Genomic DNA, 13,620 nt, shown 5'->3' on the forward strand with positions numbered 1-13,620 from the left:
TATATGAATGATTTGGGGGGGGGGGCAAAATACTGTTTGCTTACCGTTGAAAATTACCTAGAGCCGCCTCTGCATCCCAGTAACTACAACTCGCATATGTCAAGGTCTATTTTCCCCCAAGAGAGCCTCAAGAGCACCCTTGGGCAAAATCAACTATGCTGCGACTGCTTACTTTGTGTAATGGTTGAGCCGCCCCTGGGTATACGGATTATTGGCAACGGCAGAAATATAACATGGGGATTCCTCATTCTCTGAACCTGTTGACACCATCTTTTCAGATAGTCAGTAGCAGTCTCTGGTGGTTAAATGTCCTAGGTTTCTGCTCATGCACTTGGCACACCTAGAACAGAAACCTAGAACAGTGTTTCTCAATCTGGGGAATGGGACCTCTGGGGGGTCGCGAGGGGGTTTCAGAGACTACACGTTCATTCTCTGAACGTGTTGACACCATCTTTTCAGATAGTCAGTAGCAGTCTCTGGTGGTTAAATGTCCTAGGTTTCTGCTCATGCACTTTGCACACCTAGAACAGTAACCTAGAACAGTGTTTCTCAACCTGGGGGATGGGACCTCTGGGGGATCGCGAGGGGGTTTCAGAGACTACACATTCATTCTCTGAACGTGTTGACATTGACACCATCTTTTCAGATAGTCAGTAGCAGTCTCTGGTTGTTAAATGTCCTAGGTTTCTGCTCATGCACTTGGCACACCTAGAACCGTAACCCAGAACAGTGTTTCTCAACCTGGGGGATGGGACCTCTGGGGGGTCGCGAGGGTGTTTCAGAGACTACACGTTCATTCTCTGAACGTGTTGACACCATCTTTTCAGATAGTCAGTAGCAGTCTCTGGTTGTTAAATGTCCTAGGTTTCTGCTCATGCACTTGGCACACCTAGAACAGTAACCTAGAACAGTGTTTCTCAACCTGGGGAAAGGGACCTCTGGGGGGTCGCGAGGGGGTTTCAGAGACTACACGTTCATTCTCTGAACGTGTTGCCACCATCTTTTCAAATAGTCAGTAGCAGTCTCTGGTGGTTAAATGTCCTAGGTTTCTGCTCATGCACTTGGCACACCTAGAACAGAAACCTAGAACAGTGTTTCTCAACCTGGGGGGTGGGACCTCTGGGGGGTCGCGAGGGGGTTTCAGAGACTACACGTTCATTCTCTGAACGTGTTGACACCATCTTTTCAGATAGTCAGTAGCAGTCTCTGGTTGTTAAATGTCCTAGGTTTCTGCTCATGCACTTGGCACACCTAGAACAATAACCTAGAACAGTGTTTCTCAACCTGGGGGATGGGACCTCTAGGGGGTTTCAGAGGGGTCACCAAAGACCATTAGAAAACATATTTCTGATGGTTTATTTCATAGAATCATAGAATAATAGAATTGGAGAATTATAGAGTTGGAATAGACCTCATGGGCAGAGGCAGCCCTAGGTAATTTTCAACAGTAAGCAAACAGTATTTTGGATGCTCAATATGCCCAAATGTGAACACTGGTGGAGTTTGGGGGAAAATAGATCTTGACATTTGGGAGCTGTAGTTGCTGGGATTTATAGTTCACCTACAGTCAGAGAGCATTTTGAACCCCACCAATGATAGACTTGGGCCAAACATCCCACATAGATAACCCCATGACCAATATTGTGTTTTCTGATTATCTTTGGTGAACCTTCTGACACCTCCACATGACCCCTTCAGTTTTGGAGTTGTAGTTCACCTACATCCAGAGAGCACTGTGGACTCAAGACAATGATAGATTGGGACCAATCTTGGCATGGATGCTCAATATGCCCAAATGTGAACACTGGTGGAGTTTGGGGGGAAATAGGCCTTGACCTTTGGGAGCTGTAGTTGCTAGGATTTATAGTTCACCTACAATCAAAGCACATTCTGAACTCCACCAACGATGGAATTAACCCAAACGTGGCACACAGAACTCCCATGACCAGCAGAAAATACTTGGAAGGGTTTTTGTGGGCATTGACCTTGAGTTTGGGAGTTGTAGTTCACCTACATCCAGAGAGCACTGTGGACTCAAACAATGATGGATTAGGACCAATTTTGACATGGATGCTCAATATGTCCAAATGTGAACACTGGTGGAGTTTGGGGGAAAATAGACCTTGACATTTGGGAGCTGTAGTTGCTGGGATTGATAGTTCACCTACAGTCAGAGAGCATTTTGAACCCCACCAATGACAGACTTGGGCCAAACTTCCCACATAGATCACCCCATGACCAATACTGTGTTTTCTGATGGTCTTTGGTGAACCCTCTGACACCTCCACGCAACCCCTTCAGGGGCCGCGACCCTCAGGTTGAGAAACACTGATTAATCCTTATGGGTCTTGAATTTCCTGTGGATTTATGGTAGCCCCATCACACCACACACACAAAGGTATTGTTGTTGTTCATTGGTTCAGTCGCTTCTGACTCTTCATGACCTCATCGACCAGCTCACACCAGAGCTCCCTGTCAGTCATGGCCACCCCCAGCTCCTTCAAGGCCAAGCCAGTCACTTCAAGGATACCATCCATCCATCTTGCCCGTGGTTGGCCCCTCTTCCTTTTTCCTTCCATTTTCCCCAGCATCATTGTCTTCTCTAAGCTTTCCTTTCTTCTCAGCACAAAGGTATATCTCCCCTTGTTGGCTAGAGTTTATATGACTGTTAGGAATTGTGGGAGTTGAAGTCCAAAATACCTGGACGGTTGAAGTTTGCCCATTTATATATGTTTTATATCCATGCATTAAAGACAGGAGAAGCTGGACCATTGGTTGAAGATCACCCAGTGAGCTCTGTGATTCAGCAGGACCACAGAAACTTTCAACACACAACCCACTAGATTTACCCAATTTAGTGTCTTCCAGATTTGACAGACTATGGAAATTATCGCTCGAGTCCATAAGCCATGCCGAAGGCTTCCTAGACACAACATTGTCCTAAACTTATTCCAAACTGAACTTTGAGTTGTGCTTAACTTGTATTCAATGAAAATGGTTCCCTCCCCGTCTCTCCCCATTTTTCGACTTCTGAAAGTACGTTGGGAAATCTGTTTTGGCCATGCATTTTGGGGGCTATTGTGGGCTGTTGTCTGCAGCAAAGTAAAAATGTAACCCTTTCTCCCGTGATCATCCTGATTGTGTGTATGATAATGCACCGCTTTAGGAGACTCATGTGATAAACATTCCGTTTTGGGAGGCCTGTGTGATAATGCTCTCTTTTAGAAGACTCGTGTGATAACAGCCTGTTTTAAGAGACTTGTGTGATAATGGATAATGTCCTGTGTTAGGAGACTCGTGTGATAATGTCCTGTTTTAGAAAACTTATGCAATAACATTCTGCTTTAGGAGACTCATGTGATAATGTCCTGTTTTAGAAAACTTGTGTGATAATATCCCATTTTAGGAGACTCGCGTGATAATGTCCTGTTTTAGAAAACTTGTGTGATAACGACCCATTTTAGGAGACTCATGGGATAATGTCATGTTTAGAGAACTTGTGTGATAATGTCCCATTTTAGGAGACTCATGGGATAATGTCCTGTTTTAGAAAACTTGTGTGATAATGTCCCATTTTAGGAGACTCGTGTGATAATGTCCTGTTTTCGAAAACTTGTGTGATAATGTTCTGTTTTAGGAGATTCACGTGATAAAGTCCTGTTTTAGAATACTTGTGTGAAAAGGTTCTGTTTTAGGAGACTCGTGTGATAATGTCCTGTTTTAGAAAACTTGTGTGATAAGGTTCTGTTTTAGGAGCCATTGGGACCGAGAGAGAGAGAGAGAGAGAGCCCCTCCGGCTGGAGGTATCTCCCACCTCCGCTCCCTCCTTTGTTTTTGTGCCTACCTTCAGGAAAGGTGGGCATCTCCACCTCTCTCTCTCTCTCTCTCTCTTGGTCCCAATGGCTGAGGAGAAAGTCAGGAGAAGAGGTGACTTTTGGTGCACACGCCGGGGTCTTCAGGCATGCCTCCGGACCCAAAACGGGCCAGGCAAGGGAGCAAGTGCGGCAAGTGTAGTTACTGGGATGTATAGTTCACCTACAATCAAAAAGCATTCTGAACTCCACCAATGATGGAATTGAACCAAATATGGCACACAGAACTCCCACGACGAACAGAAAATATATATCAATGATTGGGGGGGGGGGGGCAAAATACTGTTTGCTTACCATTGAAAATTACCTAGGGCCGCCTCTGGACACCATCCATCCATCTTGCCCTTGGTCGGCCCTTCTTCCTTTTTCCTTCCATTTTCCCCAGCATCATTGTCTTCTCTAAGCATTCCTTTCTTCTCAACACAAAGGTATATCTCCTTACTAAAAAATTATCAGTGTTCTTCTAAATACGACCTTGTCTTCTTTTTCATCGCTCATCATAGTTTTGTTGACTTTCGTAGACCCACAATCCACCTCCGTTCCCTTCCAAGGAAAGTTTGCTCTCGCTGTTTTCTCCCCCCCCCCCCCTCCCCAACGGTTTGACTCAATTAGGCAATTAGAAATACTTAGGGGGTTCTGATCTGGTAATTGAAGTGATGTATAATTATAGTCGGAACCCAAATTATCCAGGATTTTTTTTTTTTACAAAAAAATCTTATTTTGAAATGAAGTTTCCTCCCCCCCCCTCCCTCCTGAACTAATCTTTGATGCAATTCATCAGGTATCACCAGGGAAGGAAGGGAGCGGGGAGAAGGAACTCGAAGGCATGGGCAACAAAGAATGTACTTTCCCAAGGAATAAACACTTTGAAGGGATTTGAGCCCTGATGAGTTAGTTAGTGTTCGATGTAATTACAGAGAATGGCAGAAATTAGGCACATTTGACTAATCTATGAGCACCCAAGAGCAATGCTATTGCTAACTAGGCTTGTGCATTTTGGGTGAATCGCTATCTGTTTCTGGTTACCAGATACAGGAAGGCCCTCCATATCCGTTTTTCAGCACCTTCCGAAAACAAGCACACTGCCAAATATGTGTTTTCGTTTTAGACGACACTTGGAATATTGTGTCCAATTCTGGGCACCACAATTCAAGAGAGATATTGACAAGCTGGAATGCGTCCAGAGGAGGGCGACTCAAATGATCAAGGGTCTGGAGACCCACCCGAGTGGAAGACCCACCGGAGTGGAAGTCATCTATCGAACAGGTGGCAAGCTGTTTAACCTCAGTAGACTGAAAGCCAAAACCAAAGTTACAACAACATCTGTTATAGAACTCCAGTATGCTGATGACAATGTCGTCTGTGCGCATTCAGAAGATCTACAAGGCGCTCTAAATACCTTCGCAGAAGCATACACAAAGCTTGGCCTGTCACTGAACATCGAGAAAACCAAAGTGCTGTTCCAGCAGTCACCAGCCATCCCCTCTCCAATGCCAGAGATACAGCTTAATGGTGTAACATTAGAAAATGTTGACCATTTCTGCTCCTTTGGCAGCCACCTCTCCACCAAAGTCAACATCGACACCGAAATATAACACCTCCTGAGCTCTGCGAGTGCAGCATTTTCCCGAATGAAGCAGAGAGTGTTTGAGGACAGGGACATCCATAGGGATGCCAAGGTGCTTGTTTATAAAGCTATTGTCCTCCCAACCTTGCTGTACGCATGCAAAACGTGGACTGTCTACAGACATCACACTCAACTCCTAGAACGATTCTATCAGTGCCGCGTCTGAAAAATCCTGCAAATCTCTTGGGAAGACTGGCGGGCAAATGTCAGCAAAGACCACCAGCATTGAAGCAATGGTCCTCCGCCATAAACTCCGCTGGACCAGTCACGTTGTCCGGATGCCCGACCACAAAGCTATTGCCCTCCCAGCCCTGCTATATGCCTGCGAGATGTGGACTTTCTACAAACGTCACATGCAACTCCTAAAACAATTCCATCAGCGTTGCCTCCAAAAATCTCTTGGGAAGACAAGCGGACAAATGTCAGCATGCTGGAAGAAGCAAAGACCACCAGAATTGAAGCGATGGTCCTCTGCCATCAACTCCGCTGGGCCGGCCACGTTGTCCGGATGCCTGATCACTGTCTCCCAAAGCAGTTGCTTTACTCTGAACTTAAGAACAGAAAATGGAATGTTGGGGGACAGGAAAAGAGATTGAAAGATGGACTCAAAGCCAACCTTAAAAACTCTGGCATAGACACTGAGAACTGGGAAGCCCTGGCCCCTGAGCGCTCCAGCTGGAGGTCAGCTGTGACCAGCAGTGCTGCAGAATTCGAGGAGGCACGAGTGGAGGGTGAAAGAGAGAAACGTGCCAAGAGGAAGGTGCGTCAAGCCAACCCCGACCGGGACCGCCTTCCACCTGGAAACCAATGCCTTTACTGTGGGAGAAGATGCAGGTCAAGAATAGGGCTCCACAGCCACCTACGAATCCACAAGGAAACCCATAATGGAAGACCATCATACTTGTCCAACGAGGGATCGCCTAAGTAAGTAAGTAAGTAAATAAGATGTAATTACAGATAATGGCAGAAATTAGGCACATTTGACTAATCTATGAGCACTCAAGAGCAATGCTATTGCTAACTAGGCTTGTGCATTTTGGGTGAATCGCTATCTGTTTCTGGTTACCAGATACAGGAAGGCCCTCCATATCCGTTTTTCAGATGGATATGGAGGGCCTTCCTGTATCTGAACATGAGGAAGAACTTCCTGACTGTGAGAGCCGTTCAGCAGTGGAACTCTCTGCCCCGGAGTGTGGTGGAGGCTCCTTCTTTGGAAGCTTTTAAGCAGAGGCTGGATGGCCATCTGTCAGGGGTGATTTGAATGCAATATTCCTGCTTCTTGGCAGGGGGTTGGACTGGATGGCCCATGAGGTCTCTTCCAACTCTTTGATTCTATGATTCTATGATTCTATGACTTTCCGAAAACAAGCACACTGCCAAATATGTGTTTTCATTTTAGACGACACTTGGAATATTGTGTCCAATTCTGGGTACCACAATTGAAGCGAGATATTGACAAGCTAGAATGCGCCCAGAGGAGGGTGACTCAAATGATCAAGGGTCTGGACAACAAGCCCTATGAGGAGCGGCTTAAAGAGCTTTCTGTGGACTTATGGTAGCCCCATCACACCACACACACAAAGGTATTGTTGTTCATTTGTTCAGTCGCTTCCAACTACACCTACATCCTCAGACACTGTGGACCCAAACAATGATGGATCTGGACCAAACTTGGCACGGATACTCAATATGCCCAAATATGAACACTGGTAGAGTTTGGGGAAAATAGGCCTTCACATTTGGGAGTTGTAGTTGCTGGGATTTACAGTTCACCTACAATCAGAGAGCATTCTGAACTCCAGTTCCTCATGTTGTGGTGACCCCAGGGGCGGCTCAACCATTATGCAAAGTAAGCATTCGCAGTATAGTTGATATTGCCCAGGGTGCTCTTGAGGTGCTCTTGGGGGAAAATAGACCTTGACATATGCGAGTTGTAGTTACTGGAATGTATAGTTCACCTTCAATCAAAGAGCATAGAATTGGGCCAGACTTCCCACACAGAACTCCCATGACCAACAGAAAATACTGTGTATCTTGATGGCCTTTGGCGACCCCTCCGACACCCCATTGCGACCCCCGCAGGGATCCCGACCCCCAGGTTGAGAAACACTGATTTAGGCACTGTTGTTCGATAACCCAAGGAAAAACTGAGAGAGAAGATTTATTTATTTATTGAGTCATCAGCAACCAGTCATTTATATTACATTTCTAACAGAACAAAGCAAACAAACAGACAAGATACAAAAATACAAAATACAGAATACAAAAATTGTGAGTTTGGTAGTTGATTAAATGTCCTTTGACCAGTATCTGGCCACTTGAAGTGCCTCTGGTGTTGCTGTGAGAAGGTCCTCCATTGTGCATGTGGGCTCAGGTTGCATTGCAGCAGGTGGTCTGTAGTTTGCTCCTCTCCACACTCGCATGTCGAGGATTCCACTTTGTGACCCCATTTCTGAAGGTTGGCTCTGCATCTCGTGGTGCCAGAGCACAGTCTGTTCAGCGCCTTCCAAGTCACCCAGTCCTCTGTGTGCCCAGGGGGGAGTCTCTCATGTGGTATCAGGCATTGGTTGAGGTTCTGGGTTTGAGCCTGCCACTTTTGGACTCTCGCTTGCTGAGGTGTTCCAGCGAGTGTCTCTGTAGATCTTAGAAAACTATGTCTGGATTTAAGTCGTTGACGTGCTGGCTGATACCCAAACAGGGGATGGGCTGGAGATGTCTCTGCCTTGGTCCTTTCACTATTGGCTGCTCCTTCCCGGCGGATGTCAGGTGGTGCAATACCGGCTAAGCAGTGTAATTTCTCCAGTGGTGTAGGGCGCAGACACCCCATGATAATGCGGCATGTCTCATTAAGAGCCACATCTACTGTTTTAGTGTGGTGAGATGTGTTCCACACTGGGCATTCAGCAGCAGAGTAGCACAGCACAAGGGCAGATGTCTTCACTGTATCTGGTTGTGATCCCCAAGTTGTCCCAGTCAGCTTTCGTATGATATTGTTTCTAGCACCCACTTTTTGCTTGATGTTCACACAGTGCTTCTTGTAGGTCAGAGCACGGTCCAGAGTGACTCCCAGGTATTTGGGTGCGCTGCAATGCTCCAGTGGGATTCCTTCCCAGAGAGAAGATGATATTTCTCAAATCTTGGAACGTCGAAAAGGGGGGAATCTCAGTTCTTGTGGGTTTTTTCGGGCTATATGGCCATGTTCTAGAGGCATTTCTCCTGACGTTTCGCCTGCATCTATGGCAAGCTTCCTCAGAAGTGAGGTGAGGGGGGAATCGTGTGCCGGCTTTGGGAACGGGGAGAGGCCTCTGTGTCAGCCGCTCATGAATGCTCTGCTTATTTTATATCAATGCTAACACTCTCTGTCCCTGCGAAATTGGCTTAATTATATCAATGGAATGTTTCTTTTCCAATCCTGCATGCAATTAGTCCATCTCGCCGGCTGCAATTTATTTTAATATAAAAGTAAACCGGTGGCGTGTTCGGTTCCTCGTCCCCCGGGGACAAATGCGATTGGTGTGTTTAATTTCATTAACAGCAATGCAGCCTCCTGGAAGAAAGAAGAAGAAGAAGAAGGGGGGAAATGCGACGAAAATCGGCTTAAACACCGACGTTTGAAACAAATCATTACTGCATTAGCTGTCACCCCAGCAATTCCGGAATCCGAGACAAAAATATTATCGCTGTTTTCATAACCCTTTTTGCAAATGTACTGTTAAGATAATTTGTAATCATTTATTAGTATTAGTATATATTTGTTGCTTTTCAGTTCAGAAATATTTTATCACCCTCCCAAAGAAACCTATTCATTTTCACAGGCGTACTTGATGGTCTAATTCAGGCTGGATTTTCTTTTTTTGACTTCTGTTCTCAGAACTGTATGCCGTATGGATTATTGGCAATGGCAGAAATATAATATGGGGATTCTTCATTCTCTGAACCTGTTGACACCATCTTTTCAGATAGTCAGTAGCAGTCTCTGCTGGTTAAGTGTTCTAGGTTTCTGCTCATGCACTTGGCACACCTAGAACAGAAATCTAGAACAGTGTTTCTCAACCTGGGGAATGGGACCTCTGGGGGTCGCGAAAGGGTTTCAGAGACTACACGTTCATTCTCTGAACGTGTTGACACCATCTTTTCAGATAGTCAGTAGCAGTCTCTGGTGGTTAAGTGTTCTAGGTTTCTGCTCATGCACTTGGCACACCTAGAACAGAAACCTAGAACAGTGTTTCTCAACCTGGGGAATGGGACCTCTGGGGGATCGCGAAAGGGTTTCAGAGACTACACGTTCATTCTCTGAACGGGTTGACACCATCTTTTCAGATAATCAGCAGCAGTCTCTGGTGGTTAAATGTCCTAGGTTTCTGCTCATGCACTTGGCACACCTAGAACAGAAACCTAGAACAGTGTTTCTCAACCTGGGGAATGGGACCTCTGGGGGGTCGCGAAAGGGTTTCAGAGACTACACGTTCATTCTCTGAACGTGTTGACACCATCTTTTCAGAAAGTCAGTAGCAGTCTCTGGTGGTTAAGTGTTCTAGGTTTCTGCTCATGCACTTGGCACACCTAGAACAGAAACCTAGAAGAGTGTTTCCCAACCTGGGGGGTGGGACCTCTGGGGGGTCGCGAGGGGGTTTCAGAGACTACACGTTCATTCTTTGAACGTGTTGACACCATCTTTTCAGATAGTCAGTAGCAGTCTCTGGTGGTTAAGTGTTCTAGGTTTCTGCTCATGCACTTGGCACACCTAGAACCAAAATCTAGAAGAGTGTTTCCCAACCTGGGGGGTGGGACCTCTGGGGGGTCGCGAGGGGGTTTCAGAGACTACACATTCATTCTCTGAACGTGTTGACACCATCTTTTCAGATAGTCAGTAGCAGTCTCTGGTGGTTAAGTGTTCTAGGTTTCTGCTCATGCACTTGGCACACCTAGAACAAAAATCTAGAACAGTGCTTCTCAACCTGGGGGGTGGGACCTCTGGGGGGTCGCGATGGGTTTCAGAGACTACACGTTCATTCTCTGAACGTGTTGACACCATCTTTTCAGATAGTCAGTAGCAGTCTCTGGTGGTTAAGTGTTCTAGGTTTCTGCTCATGCACTTGGCACACCTAGAACAAAAATCTAGAAGAGCGTTTCTCAACCTGGGGGGTGGGACCTCTGGGGGGTCGCGAGGGGGTTTCAGAGACTACACGTTCATTCTCTGAACGTGTTGACACCATCTTTTCAGATAGTCAGTAGCAGTCTCTGGTGGTTAAATGTCCTAGGTTTCTGCTCATGCACTTGGCACACCTAGAACAGAAATCTAGAACAGTGTTTCTCAACCTGGGGGGTGGGACCTCTGGGGGGTCGCGAGGGGGTTTCAGAGACTACACGTTCATTCTCTGAACGGGTTGACACCATCTTTTCAGATAGTCAGTAGCAGTCTCTGGTGGTTAAATGTCCTAGGTTTCTGCTCATGCATTTGGCACACCTAGAACAGAAATCTAGAACAGTGTTTCTCAACCTGGGGGGTGGGACCTCTGGGGGGGTCGCGAAAGGGTTTCAGAGACTACACGTTCATTCTCTGAACCTGTTGACACCATCTTTTCAGATAGTCAGTAGCAGTCTCTGGTGGTTAAGTGTTCTAGGTTTCTGCTCATGCACTTGGCACACCTAGAACAAAAATCTAGAAGAGTGTTTCCCAACCTGGGGGGTGGGACCTCTGGGGGGTCACGAGGGGGTTTCAGAGACTACATGTTCATTCTCTGAACGTGTTGGCACCATCTTTTCAGATAGTCAGTAGCAGTCTCTGGTGGTTAAATGTCCTAGGTTTCTGCTCATGCACTTGGCACACCTAGAACAGAAACCTAGAACAGTGTTTCTCAACCTGGGGAATGGGACCTCTGGGGGGTCGCGAAAGGGTTTCAGAGACTACACGTTCATTCTCTGAACGTGTTGACACCATCTTTTCAGATAGTCAGTAGCAGTCTCTGGTGGTTAAGTGTTCTAGGTTTCTGCTCATGCACTTGGCACACCTAGAACAAAAATCTAGAAGAGTGTTTCCCAACCTGGGGGGTGGGACCTCTGGGGGGTCGCGAGGGGGTTTCAGAGACTACACGTTCATTCTCTGAACGTGTTGACACCATCTTTTCAGATAGTCAGTAGCAGTCTTTGGTGGTTAAATGTCCTAGGTTTCTGCTCATGCACTTGGCACACCTAGAACAGAAACCTAGAACAGTGTTTCTCAACCTGGGGAATGGGACCTCTGGGGGGTCGCGAGGGGGTTTCAGGGGGGTCACCAAAGACCGTTAGAAAACATATTTCTGATGGTTTATTTCATAGAATCATAGAATTATAGAGTTGGAATAGACCTCATGGGCAGAGGCAGCCCTAGGTAATTTTCAACGGTAAGCAAACAGTACTTTTGCCGGCGCCCCCCCCCCCCCCCCCCCGCCCCCAAACCAATCACTGATATATATTTTCTGTTTGTCGTGGGAGTTCTGTGTGCCATATTTGGTTCAATTCCATCATTGGTGGAGTTCAGAATGCTCTTTGATTGTAGGTGAACTATACATCCCAGTAACTACAACTCACATATGTCAAGGTCTATTTCCCCCCAAGAGCGCCTCAAGAGCACCCTGGGCAATATCAACTATACTGCGAATGCTTACTTTGCATAATGGTTGAGCTGCCCCTGGGGTCACCACAACATGAGGAACTGGAGTTCAGAATGCTCTTTGATTGTAGGTGAACTATACATCCCAGTAACTACAACTCGCATATGTCAAGGTGTAATGCAATATACGGATTATTGGCAATGGCAGAAAAATAACATGGGGATTCTTCATTCTCTGAACCTGTTGACACCATCTTAGTCAGTATCAGTCTCGGGTTGTTAAATGTTCTAGGTTTCTGCTCATGCACTTGGCACACCTAGAATTGAAATCTCGAACAGTGTTTCACAACCTGGGGGTTGGGACCTCTGGGGGGTCATGAGGGGTTTTTGAGAGGAATTGGCCTGGACATTTTGGAGTTGTAGGTACTGGGATTTATAGTTCCCCTGCAGTCAATAAACACTCTGAGCTCCACCAAAGATGGAATTGGACCAGACTTGGCACACCGAGCCCCCACGACTAGCAAAAAATACTGGAGGTCTTTGGGGAAAATAAACCTTGATTTGGGGGAGTTGTAGTTCCCCTATATCCAGATTGCACTATGAACCCAAACAATGATGGATCCGGACCAAACTTGGCATGCATACCCAATATGTCCAAATTTGAATACTGGTGGGTTTTGTGGGGAATTGGCCTGGACATTTTGGAGTTGTAGTTACTGGGATTTATGGTTCACCTGCAGTCAATGAACACTCTGAACTCCACCAAAGATGGAATTGAACCAGACTCGGCACACAGAGCCCCCACGACTAGCAAAAAAAATACTGGAGGTCTTTGGGGAAAATAAACCTTGTTAGGAAATATTTGTGTGTGTCCATCCGCGCACTTCTAAATGTCGAGTATCCCAAGCTTTTCTCCAAACCAATGGGTATTATGCCCACTTTCGGGGCTTTGGCATAGACAGCGTCAACGAAACCCGCTCATTTGCTTCAAAAGGCATAATTAATGGGAAATGTAAACAGCGCGGAGGAGCCAAGAGCCACCCATTAATAAGCTTTCATGGAGGAACTTCATCATTTGGATGCCTCGAACTGCGGCAGGGTAAAATATGAGGAGGCTTTCTGCCAAAGCAGCTTCTGGTGTGTAACGCCAGCCTTTAATTTCCTTTCCTCACTAAGCATTCGCTGAAGTTAGTGCGACAACCCCTTGCCCTTGGATGGAAATCTCATCTGATTTACACCATCTTCATCCTTTTGAAGGCATGTAAGATGAAGACCTTTAGGTGCCCTAAGCAGCACTTAAAAGATGTGGGTGCCATCTATCTATCTGTCTGTCTGTCTGTCTGTCCGTCCGTCCATCCATCCATCCATCCATCCATCCATCCATCCATCTATCTATCTGGTGCTAATTATCTATCTTGCATATAGCTGGGATTACCCAGGTGCTGAAGCGGCTGCTGCCTACCTGCTTTCTCCCTTCTCCAGCTCTGAGAAGGTCGACCTTGCAATCTTTCCATGGCAACACACTGTCA

General features: G+C 46.3%; 1 protein-coding gene across 3 annotated transcripts in view; it reads left to right on the forward strand.

The window, feature by feature from the left end:
* PRDM16 (PR/SET domain 16) overlaps window positions 1–13,620 on the forward strand; it is a 637,493-nt gene that overhangs the window by 17,100 nt on the left and 606,773 nt on the right. The window lies entirely within an intron of this gene.

Source organism: Anolis sagrei, chromosome 13 (genome assembly GCF_037176765.1).
Source record: "Anolis sagrei isolate rAnoSag1 chromosome 13, rAnoSag1.mat, whole genome shotgun sequence".
In the NCBI taxonomy this organism is placed as follows: Eukaryota; Metazoa; Chordata; class Lepidosauria; order Squamata; family Dactyloidae; genus Anolis; species Anolis sagrei.